We start from the raw sequence: 12,885 nt of genomic DNA on the forward strand, positions 1-12,885 counted from the left end.
TACAAGAAAAGTGGGAGGGACCTTTCCAAGTGCTGCTGACAACCTTCACCGCGGTTCGGATCAAGGAACGACCTACGTGGATCCACTATTCACGGGTCAAGAGAGCTCCGGAAAACAAACAAGAAGAGCTTAAACCTGCCCTAGATGTACAGACTTCTGAGTCAGCTGACTCCGCAGGATCACGTGAGAATCCAACATAAACTAACATTGACTTTGCCAAAACCTTTATCTCTCATAGCAGAATTTAATGCCGAAGCTAGAGCTGCATTGCGTAGCACGCCAATACAGTGGATAGGGTGGGTTGAAACATACAGTCAACAAGGACCTGACCCACAGGACCCTATTCACGATCAGCCGTGTTTTGGGTGTGGGGAAAGAAATTGTGTGGGACTAATTGGATTTCTTTGTGGAGGTTGTGATAGAAAATTTTGGAACGTACAAAGTTGTTTACTGGACCTCCAATGTTATGAGTGTAGCTGCAAAGAAGCAAGGGAAAATGACGACTATTTGGCCTTAGAGAAATTCGCCAACAGACCCATTTTAGAGGCTAGGGAATTGTTTGAAGCTCCCGAACAAATTGTATTAGGGTGGTGCCATTGGAAAGTACACCGCTGGTTACAATATTGTTTGAAACTTAGTCGTTCTAAGGTTTTATCGACCCGCTGCTATTCTTCTGTCCCACGACATCCACTAACAAGTGACCAAATTGGACCCTTTAAAAAACAAAGAGATTTAGACACTGAACTAGAAAAGGTTATTTTACGGGTGGAACAAATTCACATCAAGAAACGAGAGCGCCAAAAGAAACAAAATTGACAGCCAGACATCATGACCCCGACTCCACCTCAAACCTTTACGACTCTGATCATTGGACTCTCGATAAGTATAGCTCTTCCCCAAGACCCTTCCCCAATAGACCCATGGTCTCAGGCACACCAGTGTATCCATCCAGAATTGGGAATGAGGAAACTCTATTTCGAGGTTTATGCCTTACGTAACAACCAGCCATTTCCAAGTGAAACATGGGAGCGGCTCTCCATGGTAGCGAACAAGGGAGACCAGATTCAGGTTGGGTGTCGAGAGCTTGACCCGGTAGAAGGACCGGTAGAAGGAAAAACGAGGCGACTAGTATTAACCATTCAACCCTCGAACCCAGACTCTGAAAATGACATAATCACCTATAGTCCAGTGAAGATGGGCAAGCCCACTATTTGGACTCAGCATAAGGGCCCGATTTCATGTCAGTGGGCTGATTTCAGGGGAGATCCACCCGGGTCCCAACCCCGGACCTCGGTAATTTATAGAGAGGATTCGCTTGGGGAACTACGTCCCCAAAACATAACCTATAACCCTCACCCCCTTCTCCATCTTCCGGGAGAAATTGTAGCATCTAGTGGCCCGAAGGAAGGGAAAGCACAGTGTGAGATGGCATTCAGATTAGATCAGGCAATGATGTTCACGTGTGAAAGAGAATCGAAGACACTGAAACAGGGTTCTTTCTTCCCTAAGCGTAATGGTGCATATGAGGTGGGCGTGATCCCATCGGATCCGGATGTAAACTCGACCCAAGAAACCACCCTACCAGTAGAATGTAGAGCAGTACACAACCTAACCTTTATAGGGCCTCAGGTGATAAGAAAATCTAACGAACTAAAATTATTGTTAGACCCCACTTATTCCCTGAAAAAGGTGCAAATGAACATTCACACCGATATTACTTACTTGCAAAAGGATTGCCGACCATTTATACAGCAAAGCCTTAAGGGATGGAATGCATGGTTAGCGACAAGGTCTCATCACAGAAGAACAAAAAGAGATCTAAGTGGGTGGATTGGCACCGGATTTGGCATAGTAAACACAATAGATCAAGAGGTATTAGTAAACAAATTAAGTACCGTCACATCAAGCTTAGGAAAGCTTAAGATGCCCCTCAGTTCATCCATGCTTACATTAGCTGAAACACAATCACTAGTGGTGAAATTACTAACCATGGTAGCAAACCATACTGCAGAGGATTTTGTAAACCTCGCTGACTACACAGGGGAACTTAGCAGAGACATTGCACTCGCTATCCAATGCTCTCAGACGCAACAATGGGTGCAATCAGTAGCGGCAGGAATAATGAGAGAAGGAACGTCAGGTATATTACCTCAAGAAATAAGGGAAACGATATTAAAGGACAATCATACTACACAATTTGAGAGGGACCATCAGGCTTGGTGGCAGTTAGTGAACTTTACTTATGAGCCTCAACAGGAACACATTGAAGCTTATGTCCTCACCATTAGTGCGGCAGAGGAAAGAGCTATCTTTCCCATCCTCACTCTAGGGACAATACACCAAGATGCCATTGTCAGGCCGATAAACCATAACGTCTGGGCCAGTTATGATTACACCAAAAATAGGTGGCAATCGGTTAGCACAGAAGCATGTATCCCTAGAGGACAATTAGGCTATGTTTGCGAAAATGCTGTGGTAGAAGCCGAAGATTTATGCTTGGATGCTGAAAATAGTGTATGTACCTTAGAAATGCTTCCGCATGATAGAACACAATCACAAGTTTACTATATAGGAAATGGGTGTGCTTGCGTAAGGACGGCTTGTGACAACGTCACTATAGATAATTGCCAAGAAGAGACTAACAATACTAACTTTTGTGTATGCAACTTTGCCAAGATCGTAGGTTGTGATTTTCATTACACTGTCCCAATAACTACCCAACAGCTAATTAACGCAAATTTCAACCTATATCAAGAAATACCGAAATTACAAATAGGGATGGACGTCAAGATTCTCAAAGCAATGCTTGCACACCCTGAAGTGAAGAAATTGGTGCAAAAGGTGAATCAAACAACTAAACGAATGGTATGGCAGATAGAACACAATTCAGAAAGAATAAAGAATGTCCTGACTGAAGTAGAACAAGTAGGCCAGCATCACTGGTGGGACATCTTTACAGGATATTCCCCAACAGCTACACAGGTCTTCCATTACCTGGTGCACCCAATGCTAATAGTAATTGTAGCTTTGTTATTACTAACTCTTACAAACATTTGTTTGTGGTGGAGACTAAGGAGCATAATGAAAAGGACCCAAATGATTTGGGCAATGGTACGAGCCTATCAGCGTCCTGTGGGACCAGAACTTGACGAAAGAATTCGTAAGTTACAAGAAAAAGGGGGGAAATGAAGCCCTAAAGCAGATAGCCTTCCAGAAATAATGGGTTAAAACATGGAATGAGAGGCATGTAAAGAAGGGCCTAGCACTAGAACACACGGAGAAAGCACAGCACTAGGAAAACAGAGCAACAAATTAGATAAGAGGTAGAGCATCATGACAGGGGAAGAGACAGGTATAGGAGAAACTAATGGGCTAAGCAGGTTTAGAGCCAGCAATGTTGAAATGACACTAAGGGTTTTGCCAAGCCACGGGATCTAAGCCAAATACACCGGGAATTGACCAAATTAGGAAAGGAGTTCAAAAGTTTAAAGAGGAAGACTCATCGGAAAGACCCCGTCTAGGATGAAGGCAACAGGAACGACCACCTGAAGATTCCCCAAAAGAGATGTCTCCACCTACGCTCCGCCCACGCTCCGCCTACACCACGCCCCATATGAATATGCATGATTATGTATCTGATCTGATGTAATCCTATACCCAAAATTGTATATAAGGCTTGCTTTTGCTATGTGAACTGAGAAATCCATTTTGTGATTTCTCCGACGCGTCGCTAATAAAAATACCTCCTGCTTAATTGACTTAAGTTGAGTCTGATTAGGCAGTCACTCTGCCTGTTTGGGGCAAAATTTGGTATCATACACTTGTGAACAAGGCAGGTCAGTGTGCTTTGGATGTCTTTGAGGTTTTTAAGAAGTCACTTTGAATTTTATTTCTTTGCTGACACATGGGTCTTTATTTAGGATAGTAAGAAAAAAGAAGAAAATACAAAGCAGTTAGTTGAAAACTTAGAAGAGGCAAATAGCCAGCTAAGGCAAGTAAAAACAAATATTATTAATATTTGATATTGTTAAAGGACTTAAATAATTGGTTGTGTTCATATGCTGCTTTCTGGGATATTTTGATTAATGTTTTTCTAGATTACATAGCTAAACAGAAACTATTCAGAATTGCTGTTGGCCAAGTAGAAATTTTCTCAGATTAGAAATACCAATTGCTACAGGAACAATGTTTGCCATCATTTTGTATTACATTGTAGGAGCTGCCTTGTTTTGCATTAGACATCTCAGGTGTGAAGGAAATTCAAATGGAAGCTGAAGGTTATGGATTAAACGTGACAAGGCAAAACTGGATCAGAGTTACTCTCTGTATCCTCCCCAGTTCAACAGACAGGCAGCTCCCATGTTTCACAGCTGCATTGCAATAGTCCAGGTCAGGATGTATTTTCCTTGGGTTCCTGGAACATCTTTTCCTACTTAAAAGAAGTATGGACAGTTCACATATTGACTTACTGGGCATGTTGCTGCATTTTAAGAACATTTTCATTGAGCAGCTTATTAAGTTCCCATCAACATTAGCAGCTCTTTTTAGAAAATAAAATATGGGTTTATTAGTAGTACTGAAAATAAGTTAAAAACAATAAATAAATATTTACTAATGCTTGTTAATTTGGCACTTAGAAATGAACTGGAGTCTTTGAAGGAGAAAATGGCAAAGCCAGGTGAAGAGATGAAAAGTACACTGGATGAAAGAGAAGAAAATGTATGTAATGTGTCAGGAAACTATCTTACAGAACCTGTAGGACAGCATTCAATGTAAAATCTTTGTTGGGGTTTTTTCTGCAAAGCTCTGCCTGGGGGATGTGATCTCTGCCAGAGGTTTCTTCTTTCCCAGCTTCTGCCAGCTGTGCCATTGTGTGTCCCCATGTGAGCCCTGGTATTTCAAAAGACAAGCACAGTCACTGGGATGTTCACTCTGTGCTGGAAGTTTAATATTAAAGATTTATTTGTTTGTTTTCAGGCAAACAGATAACCTGCTTTTGTTTTTTCATATACCCACTCAGTGATGGATGGGCTCTGGATTAGCTTTTTATATGTAGTGTGAGTTTGAGCTTAAATAGATTCAAACATTTTTACTTTTCTTTCTATTGGTTCAAAGCAGCCTGGGGTTTTTAGCAAATTTCAAAATTTCATTGTAAAAGTCAAAGATTTACAATTGTCATTTCAGGTTAAGAGTATTGAAAATGAAACTTCAAGAGAGGAAAAGCCATTGAAGATTCTAGAGAATAATTGGGAAAATTCATTTTTTCATGGATGTAGGGAACTTCATACAAGTGCATTTTTTAAATTGTGAAGATCTTGGGGTTTTTTTCTTCTTCTTTCTTAACTCTATAACCACTAAGGAACTGGTTCACTGCTATTAATTAACATCTTATGGTACTTTATGGCTAAAACTCTGATTATTCTAACATGTCAGCTGGTGTTTCAGTCCCATTGGAACAAACCAGACTGGTGCAAGGGCAGGTTTGAGAACATCTGCAGGAATTGCTCACATAGGGAGCCATTTGTAGAACTTACTAATTCATGTCTGAAATATCTCTTTCAGATGAATAATTTAAAGAAACACATGGAAAATAAAACCAAATGCATTGAAGAGTTGCAGCAGGAGGTGTGTTGAGATTTTAAATGTCACAAATACATAAACACATTATATTTTGGGTTGCCCTTTCAGCAGGTTTGTGTCTGCTGTGATGTCTTTAGATACACCTATGTAATTTAAAAATTCTCCTTTCTTATCCCAACCCTGAGCAAACTAGGGAGTCATCTTAGGGATCACTTAATTTGTTAAATGAGCCTTAATTTGAAAAAAGCAATTACAAAAATAATATCTTTAATAAACTTCTGCTCTTTTTCATTGAGTGCATAGTGTTATTTATGTACTTGTAATGAGTACCTCAGTTACCACTAGTAGAAAAGAATTCTGCACTGGCACAAACTGTAGTAACTTCACTGTAAAAATAAATAACTTGTGGTTTTGGTCATGAACATCTTCACACCTTCTGTCAGCAGCATCTTAGTTTTAATTCCCATTCTGCACCTTATTGGTTATTCCCTGCTGCTGCTCAGGAGGAGCCTTTCTTAAGGCCATGAAGAAATAGTAATTATCACAGAAATTAGCTGAACATTCATTTGTTTGAAGAATTGTTCTGGAACCTGAGCTGCACAACAGCTGAGAGGTATTTGCCCGATGAAAGCTGGAATTTCTTGATGCAGTTGAACCATGACATAATTCTATTAATTTATTAAGATACAGTGCTTGTTTTGTTTAATTTCAACAGAATAAGGTGCTGAAGAAGAAAATTACTGCAGAAAGCAAGAAAAGCAATACTTATGAAGGGAAGGTAGGTTTAAATAACATCATGTAGAAGACAAGGTGAGTGTTTTTAAGTCCCACTGTAAATAATGATAATACTTATTAAATACATTCTGAACTGGTTTTTGGATCTGGGATACAGACTTTGCCAGAATGAGCTCATAGTTTTTAGAAGATGCTTCCATTTTTAATCATTGGGCGCTGACTATTGGACATTTAAGAGATGGATTCACATTGCAATTAATGGTGTTTCCAATCTGTTCCTTTACTTTTTTTTCTTTTGTTGATAGTGGACTGAACAGGGTTCAGCAACCTCATTGTAACAGAAAAGCATTTAAAAGACATATATGTATATGTGTGTGTGTGTATATATATATATATATGTATATATATATGTGTATATATATATATATATGTGTGTGTGTGTATATATATCTTTTTAGGCTGTTCTTTAAATGTGTTCTGCAGTGGCAATCCCTCTGATGGGAATATTGTGTCCAGCTTTGTGTACTGCACTTGGAGCAAAGTGGACTTTTTTGAGGATATTCATATGATAAACTTAAAAGGAAAAACTGTAATCAAAATGCACTGCTGGGAGAAAAATGTACCATAAAACCTGTGAAAATCTGATACAGATTTACAAGAGAGGGAATAAAATCTCCATCTGCATTTGTTTTTTTCTGAGGCATTCAGAGCATTTAGGGTGACTGCTTAGGGCAGTCTTCCCCATTGTGCTGTTGCCATTGTTCCTTTGAGTATTTTCTAACTCACTTCAGGCCAAAGTTCAACTCTTTATTAAATAAAAAGCTGAACTTTAAATAGGAAACACTTTAATCATATACCTGAAAAGTAACGGTGTTTGTGCTCAAAAATAAGAGGTAAGAAAAAATCATCAACATAGTAATTCCTAAACAAATAACAGCAGCAATTCTGCATTCTCCAAAGGTGAATAAATTGCAGTTAGAGATGGAAAATATGAACAAGCAACATAAGGAAGAAGTTGACATCTATCAAAAAGACATAGAAACAAGAAAAGTAAATGAAAATAAACTTCGTGAAGAGGTGAGAGGTGTTAATTTTTACTGCAATTTAAATTTTTTTAATGTAAAATATTTTTATGAAGCTTTATTGGCCAGACTCCTTGCTCATATTTCAGTCTTATCAACATAAATGGAACTTGTTGTGTTTGCCTGTGAGCAAAGCTTTAGTACATTAGGTGCTGAAGTTGAAGTATTTGAATTTGTCTTTGAAAATCAGAACTCCATTGAAAATTCTTTCTTTCAAGATATAATTCAAAGAAATTCTACCCTTGGTTGCAGTCAGCCCAGTTACATTAGATTATAACTTCTCCCACATTAGGATTTTTCTTTCCACACATTTTTTGATGGCAATGCTAAGAAATGTTAGGGCAGAGTGCTTGAAATGGCCTTTTGGTTTGCAGTGAGCTTGCCTGCCATGGATGTACCTTTGATCTTGCCCATTTTAACAATCTGCAGAAAAGATGAGGGATTTGAAAGGGATCTTAAAAGCAAATGAAGCCCAAGTGAGACTGCAAACTTTGCACCCACAGGGGGAAGAAGAAATTAAGATTTAAAAGAAATATATTGTTATGTTGATGAATGAAATGCAATTTATTACTAACAGGTAGAAAAGATGAGGTTGCTTTGTGAGGAAACTGCAATGATACAGAGAGAAACTGATGCCAGATGTCAGCACAAGATAACTGAGATGATGGCACTGATGGAAAAGCACAAGGTCAGAGATTTTCCTGCTTGCTGTGGTTTGCAAAGTGTGATACCATGTCAATACCATGTTTATAACTTGTGACACCACATTAATGACCTTTCAAAAGCAGAAACAGGCCTGAGTCTGGGAAAAGGAAGCTGAACACATGCTGGACTTTGCATCATCTAAAATCAAATTCATTTGAAGATTTTGAAAAGATTCCTTTGGGAGATAAATTCCATTAATCTGAACTTCTGGGATTTTTAGATTTTTTTAAATTCATGCTTCCTTTGATACCATGTGAATGCAATATTTTTCAGTTTAGTTTACCTTTCTATTCCTCATTTTGCAATATCTTTAGCAGATACATTAATAAAGACGGCACAGCTGGCTCTTAATATCTGCTGAGCAGATATTGCTGCACAGAAATAAAGCACTCTCTGCCAGTCAACAAAATAATACTTGAATTGAGCATTTCCTGTTTTACAGTTTCTGCAGAAGCATCAGTGGATCTTTTCTTTCTGAATCTTAAGGGCCTGGTTTGAAAAAAATGATGTTTTAAGACTGGATACCTCTGTAATTGTAACATTTAGTCACATGTTTTGAGTTTGTTGTTGGTTTGGTTTTTTTAACACAGAATGAATATGATAAAATGATTGAAGAAAAAGATGCAGAGTTAAAAGTATATAAAATGAAACAGCAAAAGCAGTTCTCATCAGAAAGAGCCCTGGTAAGGAGCACTTTGCAATGGTCAATAATTCAGTGAAGGGGCTGATGTCCCTGTGTAGGGGTTTTATACTGGCTAAGTGCAGGCACACACACAAAAAAAACATTCAGTCATTATTCTCTGCTGTAGTTGAGCAGAGGAGGGGAAAGAAAAATTCAAGGACTGAGTTCAGATAAGGATTAGGGGAAAAACACTTTGAGGGTAAAGCAGATTGAAACTTAAATAGTATAAAATAGTTATTATTAATAGAATTAAAAGTGAGTAATGAGAATTAAAATAAACCTTTAAAACACCTTTTTTCCCAATCCCTCCCTCTTGCCCACCGACAGCACAGAGAGACAAAAGATGTGATCTTCAGTCACTCTGTGACTTCTAAAATCTTTTTTCAGTTTGCTTAGAGAGTTTCTTTTCCTGCTGTGCTCTGGGGTCTTTCCCACCACAGACATTCTCTGAGAACTCTTCCAGTGTGCTTTTAATTTTTACCAGTAGCAGTGCCACCCAACCTGCTGCAACAGATCTTATTCTGGGCACTAAAAACTCAAAATGTTTCTAAAAATCATTTGGGGTAGCAGTGTGTTTGTGTCTGCTCCTCCAGATAGTGTGTCATGTTCTGACTCCCCACTTTGAATAGGAAACTTTTGTTTTAAATATTTAGATTGTGCCCTCTCACCCCTGCTCTCCCAAGGGTTATAAGGTATTACCTTGAACACTTATGATCAAATACCTGTTTCTGACAGTGCTTCAGTCTTTGTTAAACAAGCTAAAGCAAAGCTTCAAGTATAGGGCTGAAAAGCAAATAGAATTACCTTGTGTATCTAATGAGTGTCCCTGTTAATTACTGTCTCATCTGGGACTGTTTTCCTTTTTCTGGGCTGTGCAGAGTTAACCCTGTCCTTTATTTAATAGTTTGTAGGAAAATGAGCTGTCATGTTGGAAAAGGAACTGTCCTCCCTTAAGGAACAACTGAAAGCAGAAATGGAAGAAAAGGTGGAGTTTTTTATTCCCTGAGCACTGGGGGTGACAGGTGTGGCCTGGGCTTGTGCTGTGGGAGGAGCTGGGTAAGAAATGAAACTGAACAGAAAAACAGTGACTTTGGAATGCTGGGGTTGTGCCAAATCTGGTCATAGATTTGTGTGAACTTTTAACAGTCTGTGATTATAGATTATATATAAATAAACAAACAACAAAACAAAACTCTCCTTTATTTTAGTTAATTTTAACTAGCTAAAGCAAAAAAGTTCCCTAAACTGTAGGGTTTTTTAGTGACTTTTGAATGCTGAGGTTGTACCAAACCTGGTTATATTTTTATGTGAACTTTGTAACAGTCTGTGATTATAGACTGTGCTCTGTAATGGCAGCAAGAAGATTTTTAACAACTGAATTCAAATAAATATTTTCTTGCTGTCGCATAACTCTTTTGTAGGAGAATCTTGTAAAAGAGCACTCTGGCACTATGATTGCTGAAAGTGAAAAGAAGCACAAGGTAACTTTAACTTTTTAATTGCTTTTAGAATTTTGTAGTATTTATATGTGTACAATCAATTGCAGTGCCATGATAATTTATTTGCATTCAGCAAAAGACACTGGAATGCTTTTGACTTCAAACTTTTTAAATTATAGAAAATACAAACTCATGTTCCTGACTTCTAAACTTTGTTTAGATCTATACAGTGAATCTATTCATGTTAAAAATAGAAACTCTCCAAATTATATTCCTGAAATAAAAAGATAAAAATAAAAAATATGTTCTTCCAAACAGGAAGCCCCTTGGGCAGTCCAACATTGATATTTTATAACTCCTAACAGTGAATTTTTCTTGTTGCATTTTTCTGCCTGTATTTCTTACTTCTCTGTAGATGATTTTTTTCCCCCTGGGATAAGAAGGGATTTTAAAGGGTCACACCATTCCATGGAGATATTAGACAGCAGTGTCTGGAAGGGCTCCCAGTGTGTAATTTTTCTTGCTCAGTTGTTGATTTTTTAATGTCTCTAGAATTGTTTTACTTAGTCTTAAAAGTGTCCATTTGTAAAGGCACTTTTCCTCTATGGAAGAGAAAAAAGCTGATGTAGCTGTAAAAATGGTCAAAGTATCAAAGTAGTCCTGACTGCAGAACTGACCCTTCTTCCCTGTCAGGAGTTCACTTGTGGTTTTCACATTGGAACAATGGAATCCAGCACCATTTTGATGTTATCTGTCTAAAAAAGGACTGCACTGGACCATTCAATGCTTCTCTGTTTAACTTCTAATGAAAAAACTATTTTAAGTAGCACCAATCTTGATGTAGCTATCAATCTTTCTCTGGAAGCCTTTTCCTGCAGTTTTGTTTGTTCCTATTTTCTTTGATGTTTGATAGAGTCCAACGTAGTGGCTACAGTTCAGAATAACCTGAATTTCTGCAGATAAGCACAGAGAACTTAAATACAATGTGCCATGAAACTCAGCTCTTCCATAGCTTCCCCTTCATTCTCCTCATTTGGCAACAAAAATAATATAAAAAATGATATTTCCACCCCTCCCCACTTTGTTTGGGTCTTTGCTCCGTGTTTGGATGGAAAGATCAGAGTTCCACCATTTCTGTCAGGTGAATTCTTGGACATTCACACTGTAAACTGAGTCCTGAGTTTGGCTTTAGATTCCATACTTACCCCATAAAATATAATCTAAAAAGTGAAACATTTTCTTTCCCAGACATGTGTTATACAGACTCCTCCAGTGGATAAAATGCAGAGTGGAAGAAGCACAAACCTGCCTGCAGGGCAGAGCAGCAGGAAAAAGCAGAAAGTGCTTGTGCAGCTGGACACTGAGTCGGACAGCTCTGAGCACACTGACCTCCTGGTAAGAGTCAGAGAACAAATCATGTGCTGAGCAGCTCTTTGTGCTCACTGCTGGGGCTGAGAATGGAAATAAAGAGTTTGGGCTCCCACTTTCCAGCCAATATTTATGTGTATATTTTTAATTTATTGGTTCTTTCTGGAATCGTAGTTGTATGTACATAATTAACATTCTTTTTATTAAACTGTTTTGCGTCATAATGACATCTTTTCTTTTTCATAATTTAATATCCTTAGGCAGAAGGAAAAAGTACTTTTAATATAGTGTGACTAAGTAACTTTTAATTTAACTTTCAAATTTTAATTAATTAGAGCATAGTCTCGGAAGAAGAAATGTTTAAAAATTTGTACAAAGATTATCCACAAGCTTCACAATTACATTCCACAGCACCACAAAAGGTATGTTAGCCTTTCCTAAGATTAAACCAAGCAGTTAATCAGATTGTTTACAGAAACTAAAGGATGGCTTTATTTTCCTTCCTAGAGCACAGCTCCATGCAGTGTGAAATCTCCAGGCTCTGCTCTGAAACTCAAAACCATGAGGAGGATGTGCGAGGCGGGCTGGACTGCGCTCTCCAAAACGGACAGGAAAAGGAAAATTAAAGATGCTGTAAAGCTCTTTGCTTAAAATGCAGAAATGCCCAGTGCCCTGACATTGCTTGCAGGGTTGTTTTTCTCTCAGAGTTGCTGCTTTGTTGCGTTTTTCTGTCATACTCAGTGTTAATACTATGTTCATTCCTTTACACATATAAACTTTATAGATCCATAACTGCAACCCCTGCAGAGCATCTTCCACCTTTCCTCCCTTGTGCTGCAAAATGTTGGGACACAAATTAGCCAATTTTAAATTTGGAAATAAATAGAACTACATAGAAAGTTGTTTCAAAGCTGTTTCTGGCATTAGAAATTCTGCTTTTAAAGAACTTCTGTTCTTTTAAATTTACTCTGTTTTTCTTAACACATAAATACTTAGTGGCAGAAATGTAGCTGTTAAATGTATGTACTTTTACCTGAAGTCTTTTTGCTTTTTCCTGCACCTGTCTTTTTAGACCGTTTGCTTTTCAGTATGTTAAAATGGTTTTGAAACTTCTAAAATTTCAGTAGAATTACTTGTATTTAAAAAGATTTCAGCTTCACAAGGAGTAAAATATACATGTTATAAGATTGTGAAAACAATGTTAAGATGCCAATAAATTGCTTATCTGAAATCTAAAGTGTGGGACTATTTGTTGTTGCTTTAAACATTTGAACACAGACAGAAATCACCCACT

The 12,885-nt window shown here is 38.0% G+C and overlaps 1 pseudogene; it reads left to right on the top strand.

Moving 5' to 3' along the window:
- Nucleotides 1-12,242, top strand: part of LOC134434124 (synaptonemal complex protein 1-like) — a 32,755-nt pseudogene extending 20,513 nt beyond the window's left edge.
- The last annotated feature ends 643 nt before the right edge of the window (nucleotides 12,243-12,885 follow it).

Source organism: Melospiza melodia, unplaced genomic scaffold (assembly GCF_035770615.1).
Source record: "Melospiza melodia melodia isolate bMelMel2 unplaced genomic scaffold, bMelMel2.pri scaffold_32, whole genome shotgun sequence".
NCBI classification, from domain to species: Eukaryota; Metazoa; Chordata; class Aves; order Passeriformes; family Passerellidae; genus Melospiza; species Melospiza melodia.